This window comes from Propithecus coquereli, unplaced genomic scaffold (assembly GCF_000956105.1).
Source record: "Propithecus coquereli isolate 6110/MARCELLA unplaced genomic scaffold, Pcoq_1.0 Scaffold172, whole genome shotgun sequence".
Lineage (NCBI taxonomy): Eukaryota > Metazoa > Chordata > Mammalia > Primates > Indriidae > Propithecus > Propithecus coquereli.
In genome coordinates this window covers 5,993,316-6,002,857 of record NW_012141858.1, presented here as the reverse complement: position 1 = coordinate 6,002,857, position 9,542 = coordinate 5,993,316, and the positions used below count along the sequence as shown (strand labels likewise).

General features: G+C 43.7%; 1 pseudogene across 1 annotated transcript; it reads left to right on the top strand.

The window, feature by feature from the left end:
• The first annotated feature begins 5,728 nt into the window (after positions 1-5,728).
• Positions 5,729-6,373, top strand: LOC105808394 (annotated as a pseudogene). The gene has a single exon (XR_001137381.1). The product of XR_001137381.1 is annotated as an uncharacterized LOC105808394 (transcript).
• The last annotated feature ends 3,169 nt before the right edge of the window (positions 6,374-9,542 follow it).

Genomic DNA, 9,542 nt, shown 5'->3' with positions numbered 1-9,542 from the left:
AACAAACTCAAGAGATTTATTGTACAGCAGGGTGACTATAGTTAATAATGATACATTGTATTCTTTAAAAATGCTAAAAGAGTGAATGTTAAGTGTTCTCATCACAAAAATAACTGTGTAAGGAAATGCATATGTTAATTAGCTTGATGTAACGATTTCACAATTTATATATATTATACTTCAAAGCACGATGTTGTACATGATAAATACATACAACTTTATGTCAATTTTTAAAAATAAACTTAAAAATAAAATACAAACTACTTTAAGTCTTTCAGCAAAATCATATACTTTATTACTATCCAGGGTAATCAAGTCACACAGCACCACAGGAAAACATGGCATGACAAACACCAATTGTATAATTTTTCCTCCCCGAGTGAGTCATCATTAAATGGCCACAGTTTTTTTGTCTTGTTATTTTCTAGATTTGGTTTACTGAATTGTGACCAAAATCTAGCACTGGACCCAGTTTACCCACATAGTTATGTATGCCTGACAGGAAAACAATGAACTAAGTCCATTAACAATAATATAAAAGAGTCTTCACAAAAACAAATAGTTTTCAAAGATTTTTCAGTTCCCAGCCTTCTACAGTGGGGCAAAAAGCCATATATTCCCACTTGCTCATGTAAAACTATCTGCTTACCAAAATGAATGGGAAAAAACGAGGGTGCTTTTAACACAAAACAATGCTGTGGTTTTCTTATTGTTATTAAATATCATGATTATTAATTCATTCCTGAAAAATTACAGAAGCATCAAACCATACAATCAAACCATTGTCAAAATTGAGCAAAATACCTACCCAGAAATAAAACCTTCCATGCTCTCCACACAATTTTTGAAATAGGGTAGTCCCAATTCTCTTTGAGAACCACATTATTATTTTCCCACTTTACTCAGAGATCATAGTTTCTCTTTAAACAATCCTTTATAGAAAAAGACCTCCTATTTTTAATGTCTTCTGTTACTTTGGCATGTTATAGACCCAATCAAAGTGTGTCAAAGAAAAATCGTCTCCCTTTTGAAAGTGAATAAAATGTTCATTTACCTTGGGTAAATTTCCTCTTTCAATTCAACCATCTGGATCTAAATTAAGGTACCCTACTTTGAACATGGGTGTATTCACCATCTGGCTACCCAAAAGCAGCAATTACTTCAGGTAAATAAACATTTTACCTAATTGTAAGTAAGCATATTCTCCCATAGGAGAATATGGCATAAATATACAACCATTTTTATCTGCCTGCTGCACACCTAGTTGAGGAAAAAGTGAGTGTAGGTTCTGCCTAATGGAGATAATTTACTGCTTATGTGTAAACATTTAAATTTTAAGAGAATTTATTTATTTTCAATATTCAACAGGTGTTGCGTTTTCTTTCCTAGCCAAATGACTAACAAAGAGTAGAGAATTTGCCTCAAATTGGGAAACCTTGGGCTTCAGCTTGTCTTCTAACCTTTATCCGCTAAAGTATGGGAACCAGGAAAAAGCAAGTCTTCCTTATAATACAAAACCAGGCTCCCTCTAACAACCAATGAGAGAAAAAAACCTTTCAGGGGTCAAAGGCATATGGCACACATGGAATCTAATTTTCCTGCCCTCACCAAAATTCTTTCTCTCAGATCTGTGAGGAATAAGTTGAAGAATCAGAGTGATAGGATATTAATAACTTGTTGTTTTCACATAGGCTAAGTGAAGTGGACTGAGTTGTAGTATTCCTCTTTTAAGTATTTTAAGTTGCTCAATGTGACTTCGTTTGGCAGATTAAATATTCATTTTCATTACAGAAATTATCATATAATTAGATTGGCAAAAATTATGACTAACTGAAAACCAAGACATTCAATCATTAATCAAATGAAAATTCAGAGTTTGCATCTGTGTCCTATTTGAAAAAGGGTTTTAAAATGCCAATTTACATTGCATTTTAGGGGAAAAAAATCATCAACAATAAAAGTCCAACCCTGGCTGAGTTCCTGATATCGGTCTGTTTAAGAATGCTTCAAGTGGCTACAGTAACAACAACAACAGAAAGGTTTAATATATGGAATGTTGATATAATTGTGAAATGGTTCAATTTTTTTTTTTTTTTTGCTTTTATCAACTACAGTAGAAACATCCAAGAAATTATAAGATTCACTATGGTATGGGGGTGGGGGCGGGAAGAGGAACAAGGACTTTTTCTAAAATGCTGTTTCGAAATAAAACCATCCTGGATTTCCAGCACACTGAATCCTGCATTTATACCGGGATGCGAAGTTTAACTACATGTGCCTTAGGTTAAACTTTCAATGAAGTTATTTACATCTTTGGGGAAAACTGAAGGAGAGAGTTTGAATACAAATATGGACTAGGGGGTATAAGAAATTAGTTATGGGTCAAGCAGAAACATCTGGTCTTTTTAAGAGTCCTGTTAATTTGAAAGCACTGACCAAAACAAGCTCAGTTCTGCCAAATATATTTTGGCATGGCTTAAAAAACAGAATTTGTTGCAAGTATTTATTTCACCACAGCAAGATTTATCAGTAATGATATGTAACTCTCACTATTGACGTTTTGACATAATATGCTTGTTTCTCAACATAACATGCAAATTTGCCTTCTATGCCTTTTCCCCATATTTGATATGATTGTGAGTTTAAAAAAATACCTTCAATCTGTATTCTTTAGAACATATTGGAGGAAGTTGTAGAAGGGAATTTAGAGTATCTACATCTGATTTTAGGAGTTAGAAAGTAAATAATTTATACATTCACTGATAGAAGGTTTCAACTATCATACAACTACTAAAGCATTGAGTATTTTATTTATATCAGGTTACTTCATAGCTCTCTATAAATAATAGAACTTCTGTGTACTTTCATAACACATAAAAACTTTCCTAGCCTCTTATACAACAACTTTTTCTGAGAGTTTCTAAACACCATAAGCTCTGGCAGGTCCAGGGATTAGAGAACCAAAATTCGAGTCCCAGCTCTCACTGACAAGTCTGCTATCCTCAGATGCCCTGAGCCGCTCTGAGCCCCAGTTTTCTGCTATTGTGAGAAATCACCTGAGAAAAGGAGGCTCTGCCTGATTATTAATCTCCAACCTGCCTCTTCTAAAGTTGTTGATTTCATTTTTAAGTTTGCTTTAGTTGTTCATGTGCCCTATAGTCATTTAATTAGTCAAGGTTATTTAAAATGCAATGGGTTAGAGCAAAGAAAAAGAATCATTCATTTACTCAACAACATATTTGAGAGCTTACTACCACAGGATGCTCATGAGAGCTAGCATTTATGGTGGACACTCTATATGCCAGGCACAGGGTTAAGTGCTTTTCAATGCATTTGCTCACAGACATCTACGCCAAACTTATGAGTGAGTATAGTATTACTATTATTATTATCCCCAAGTTAGAATTAAGAGCATGATCTCTGCAGCCAAATTCCCTGGGTCTAAATTCATGCTTTGTCAGCTCGCTTTGTGATCTGGGACAAGTTATGTTACTTCTCTGTGCCTCCATTTGTCCACTTGTCAAATTGGGAGTGATAATAGCATCTATCCCACAGAGTTTTTGTTGGGTTGAGTTCCTAACCCGCGTGCAATAGGCACTAGAGATAGCCATTGTCAGGAATTAGCGATTTAGATCATCACCTTCCTCAAACCTTCACCACAATTAGAGGATCAGCGGGGATTTGAACTCAGTTCTATTGGATTACCAAGTCTGAGCTCTAAACAAGTGGTGAAACGCCCACAGCCTCTTGAAAAATAAAGAATACTGCCCAAATCTAAAACGCATCAAAGGCACTCACTAACGAGTCATTTGAGACTGACCGCTAGCTTTCCCATCCTTCACCACTGTAGTCATCTCCAGAGGCGGCGACTCACGAACAAACAACTGGAGTCTCCCTGCGTTAGTACAGAGTTGGCAAAGCCTACGAGGTCGTCTCTCGCTGGCTTTGGTCGTGGCAGTCACCAGCCCCGCTCCTACCCCCTCAACCTGTCACTGGGAACTGCTCTTTCTTCTCTGAATCTCAACTTGCAGTTTGGGAAAACTTTATGCCCTCCCAAGCCCACTGTCTGTTGTGCGCCTGCAAATGAACTACTCATAGTCAGGGGAGGTGGGAATGTTGGCGGGTGGTGCCTGCCCTGCCCAGACATCGTAACCAGGATGAGCTGCTGCCCCGGCCTTTGGAGCTCATGTATTTTCCCTCGATGGTAACTTGGCAAGCTTTTCATGTCGCTCTGGCATCGCGCAGATTACAAGCTACCCTTTGGAAAAGCCCAGCGTTCTAGTGGCTAGGAAACTTTGACCTGGGATGGGGGAGGTCCCAACTAGAGGAGGGGACGGCATTCATCTTTTGCCACCGGTGAATGAGTTTGCGGAGTTGGCAGCAGCAAGAGAGCCCAGGCATCTGGGAGACCCCGAGGGGTCTAGGTAATGGTTCTATCCCGCTTTCGCTTCCTTCTCCCACCCCTGGCTTCCCAGGTATTGGAAGCCAGCCGGGTCCCCGGGGTCGCCGGCCGCCCAGCGGTTCGAGCAGCCTGGCGGGGTGGGGCGGCGCGGGGCACCGCCTCCCTCCGTACCTTCTCTCCCCGTGGAGCACGTAGGAGCTGCGGAAGAAGCCCAGGAGCTCGTTCTCGATCAGGGCGTTGTAGATAATCTTCAGGTTGTAATTCCTCTGCGCGTCCAGAGTCCTATTCAGCACCACCACCAAGACCTGTGTTTGCGGGTAAAGGAAAAAGCCGGCCACTGGGACAGCCCCGGCCGCCCGGTCCTCCGCCACCTGAACCTTCTCCACCGCCACCCGGGAGGCGTGCAGCACGACGTAGCGGGTGGCGTTCCGGCACGCGATCTCCACGTTGACCTCCCCAGAGAAGGTGAAGTTCTCCATGAAGGCGGTGATCATCAGATTATAGTGCAGCGGTTTCAGGTGGCCCGACAGGCGCAGCTGTGTCCACGGCTGCCACTGCTCCCGCTCCTCCTCCGACGGCGGCTGGGCGGACGGGGTCCCCGGGCTGGACGCCTTGCCTGCCTCGGACTGCGTGGGGTCCCCGTCTGCGTGGTGGTTGCGCCGGGCCGCTCCCGGGAGGCTCGCGTTGCCGCCACGCTCGGGGAAGCCCGCGGGGCCGCCGTCGGCGCCTGGCGCTGCGCTCGTGCCGCACTCGTCGAAGCGCAGGCTGAGCAGCACCGCGAGCATGGTGACCGCGAGCAGTGCCACGATGGACACGGCGAAGGCCAGCACAAGCCGTTTGTGCACCGCGATGTGGCGCTCCGTAGTGCGGGGTCGCACTCCCACGGAGTCCGCCCACGGGTCCGAGAGCCCCCTGCCGCCGGCCCGGAGCGCGGCGTCGTCTTCTCCCATCGTGGCCGCGAAGGGTGAGCTGCTCTTCTCAGCCCCCTCCTCCTCCTCCTTCTCCTTCTTCTTCTTCCTCTTCTTTTTCTTCTTCTTCTTTTTCTTCTCCTCCTCTTGCTCCCCCCGCTCGCCGTCCAGGGCCATCACACCGCCTCCTCCTCCTCCCCCGCCCCCTCCGGCACCCCCCACGGGCGGGCCACCCGGGCCACCGCCGGAGTAGACATTAGAGAGCGCACGCGGGCCGAGGGCGCGACGCCGGCTGGGACCCTGGGGATGCTAGCCCGGGTTCTTTTAAGACGGGCTCTGGCCGCAGGCGACGACAGCCTCCGCGCCCCCCATCAGCCCCGCCTCTCTCCGGACACGGGCGGCCGAGGCACAGGGCGGTGAGCTCTGGGACGCGCCCAACTTGGAAAGCGTCTCGCTCGCCCCGGCGCGCGCTACTTCTCGGGCGAGCACCCGGCGCTGGGGCACATGCTGCCCCCGCCCCTGCGCGCCTGCGGCTCCCGCTCTCCCTCCCTGCGCTGCGCTCTCGCCTAGCTTTCCGCGGGAGCCTTCCCACCGGTCGTCGGCCGGGGAGAAGGACAAGGAGCGGTGGGGAAAGCGAGGGTGTAGGGAGGGAAGTTAGGGCTTCCGCTTTCTCCCCCGACTCCAGCGGCGGCGTTCAGTCCTCTGGGTGGGATGTGTTCGTAGCAGCAGTAGCGGCGGCGGCAGCACGGAAGGCGCCCGAGCCATACACTCTGCAGCCGGAGAGGAGAGGATGGCCAAGGAGGGAAAGACTACAGTCCCAGGGCCGCGAAGCTGCGACGCGGATCTGTCCTGGAGAAGCCTTCTCCTCCACCCTGGATACTTTAGGCAACGGTGGCGGCAAACGGCGTGAGGCTGCAGACAGGACCACGACCCTCTCTCATTCCAATATTGCTTTGCCCTCCGGAGATGACAAGTGAGGAAGAAGTGTCCGGCCGGGCCATCCCCTTCAGGTAGATGAAGCTCTGGGTCTGCTCCATACCCCCAGGGGGAGAGCCGAAGTGCGTGTGTGCGATCGCGTGTGCATGTGTGTGCACGCGTGTGCGTGTGTGTGTATACACAGGCTCCGGGTTTAGATTGCCAGGGCTACTCCAGCTGCATTCAGGGACTGAAACTCCCGGAGAAAGGCAAAGGAGAGAGCGAGAGAGCGCGAGGAGGCAGGGAAGGCGGGAGGGAGGGGAGCGGTTGAGCGGCAGAGGCAGGCACTGGGAGATTAGAGAGCTTTTCTCCGCTCTGTCACACCAGACACCCACAGCCACAGAGGGGGTTGCTGAGCCGCCTGCAAGAAGTACATTGTAAATCTCGAGCGCAACAAGCCCCGCAGTCACCCCTCTTCCCTTAGCCCCACCTCGGCTCTCCGGGAGGGATCCTTGGAGCCTTTGGCTATTAACATAGCGAGCAAAGGAAGATCCTGCTGGGGAGACGTGGCTGTGTCAGATTTCACATGGAGATCGCCAGAGGAATTGGAGGATTGTATGTAAATTGAAATAAATTCTCCAAAGCCTGACTACATATATTATACTGTGTGATGTGTCCAGGTGTGCAGTACTAAAACACTGGTTAGCAAGGAAGCATTAGAATCCTCTAGAAGTGTAGGCCAAAGGAAGGAGATGTTTTCCCCATAGGATAATTTCTATTTTTAGATTGAGGTAATGATTAAAACATAAAGCCTACAGTGTAACATTCAGGACCAAAAACTTGAGGCTGAGAAAAGCTGTGGATATGAGCTCCCTGAATTTATGCTTACTAGAATGATAAACAAATATATTCTATCATAGGTCAGTTTTTCACTTCACCTAGCCACTATTACTTTTTTGGAGCTTCCCAGTGTTATGGTAAAATTGTTTAAACTTCTTTAGAACAGTTATCAATAGGAAGTGTTTGCTGACAGCAGGAAACATCAAAACAGGTTGTTAGCCTATTGGCTTGTTATGGAGTCTTGTCTGAGTTTATTGAAGTTTTAAATTGTAGTGCCGAGTATGTATGAGTATATGGGCTATCCAACCCTCAGAATTTGTGCGAACTCTAATTGGAACAAAATTCAGAAAACAGCCACCCCAAAAATGACAGCTAAGAGGCAGAAGTATCTAGTTTTTAATAAAACAAAGTACTATTGGCTTCCAAGTCAATAAAAAATAAAATGTATACTATAAATAAAGTGAAATCATTCCTTTTTCCATGTCTTTTTCACATCTTCAAATCTTGAAGGCATTTAAAAGATCATGTCCATAATTATTTTCCTTACAAAAAGAAATGTTTAGTGTCACTGGCTCTGGAGTACTGAAAATACACAATTAAAATATCGTGTTTGGCTTTAAACGCATGACCAAAGAGAAGAAACCAAATACACATCAGTGGTAGCCTGATAACCACTGAAAACACAGCTCTGCTAAAGGAAATGGGATACATGCTCAATGCCATACATTCTAAATGTCCATTTGAATCATTTTTAAATGATGATGAAAATAAGTGCCAGGGTGGGTTTTTTAAAGCATGTTGTATGTGGGCCGTTAGCAACAGACCAAGGGAAATGCCACATTCTGTTCAAGTTACTTTTTTCTGCTCTGTTTTTAAATGTCTATGCTCTTGCTGTCCATATGTATCTGGCTGTATGCATTTTAAGAATTGAGGAGTTGGGGTTCCTTAGTTTATTTTCACACAATCAGTAACTATAGTGCGAGTAAGCAAAAGGAGCTCTGAGACCCTCAGCAGGTCACCAGACTTCTCTGACTTCAGGTTCTAACCCAGTAACTCGGGATTACTGATCCAAGGTCCATGGACTCAGTGCATTTGATTATCAGAGGTTTCTAGAACATCCCAGGAGTCTGAGAACCACTGCCTAAATGAAGAGGTTACCTACCAAGAGATCTTTAAGACCTTTCTCTTTCTAACATGATACTAGTTAAGAAAAGATTCGAGGAAGACTTTTTTTGTTCATTATTTTATCAATGTGTTTAAATACTTCTGAAAATTACTACAAAGCAACTCTTAAATATTTTGGAATTAAATAATACATTTACCAATTAGTAAAGTCTGTACTGATTGTGATTAAATTAGTAAATGGATTATTTTTGAGATTCAAGTGGAGTGGACAAAAGTTTATTAACATAGAATGGACACAACGTATTAGCTCATTGATTCCCGTTTAATGTAACTTTATCCAATAAAAGTCAGTATCAAAGCTAAGTAGGTAAATATTTCTCACTCTCATATCAATGTTACAAAAGGGTCCCGATGAGTTTTCTTTTTTTAATTTCTGAAAGTATATAGCATCCTTTCCTTGAGAAGCATTTTATAAAATAATTTTTATATGATTCTTTAAAGAATTTTCATTCTACCTTCAAACCAAAAAAAAGACAAAATTTCAGATTGCGTACCTCACAAAAAATGATTCGTTAATATTCCTTTTAAACGTTGCCTTCAGTATTTTAAGTCACTGGATTAGAGGTAAGTTTGATTTTGCCAATGCTAGAGCAGTGCTATAAACAAGGGAGTAAGACTTCCCAAAGTGCCGGATGCTTCTCTCAGAAACACATTCATTTAAGAGAATTTTATTATTATTTTCTTTAGCTAATAAATGCTGTTAGTCATTTTGTGGCCATATTTGATTCAGGGATTTGTAAAAGTAAAAACAGTTTGAATGTTTAATATACATGAGGCCAAACAGAAGTTGTTTTTAATTAAATCTTTACTTTGGTCCTATAAATAATCAAAATGAACTATCTTCAGTGAATGTGCTGGCTTCAGAGTCTTTACTCTTTATTTCACTTGAACTGCTTTTTTTTTTCTTTTCACACTGGTTTGTATGTAGAAGCATAACTTAAGTGTCCTTATAAACTTAGCCTCTTCAAGTGTGATTAGCACTTCAAGTCCAAAAGCCTCTTGGCTCAGGAGAAAGAACTAGATTTTGTCCTGCCCTCACCTCCCTACATTGTCCTAACCCCATTACTTAATGGACTCAGTTTTTTGATGTGTTCATGTAAAGGAGTTAGACTAGGTAAACTGGGCGGGGGTCTCTTCCAGCTCTCAAAGTCTATGAAAAAATAATTCAGAAGCTAATATACTAACCTCATTATGTTCTCAAGGAATTTTTAATTAAACTTCTCCATGAGAAGCAAAAAAAAAAAAAATCAATTAAAAACTAAAACTTTAATGGGTAAAGAAACTCTATATAA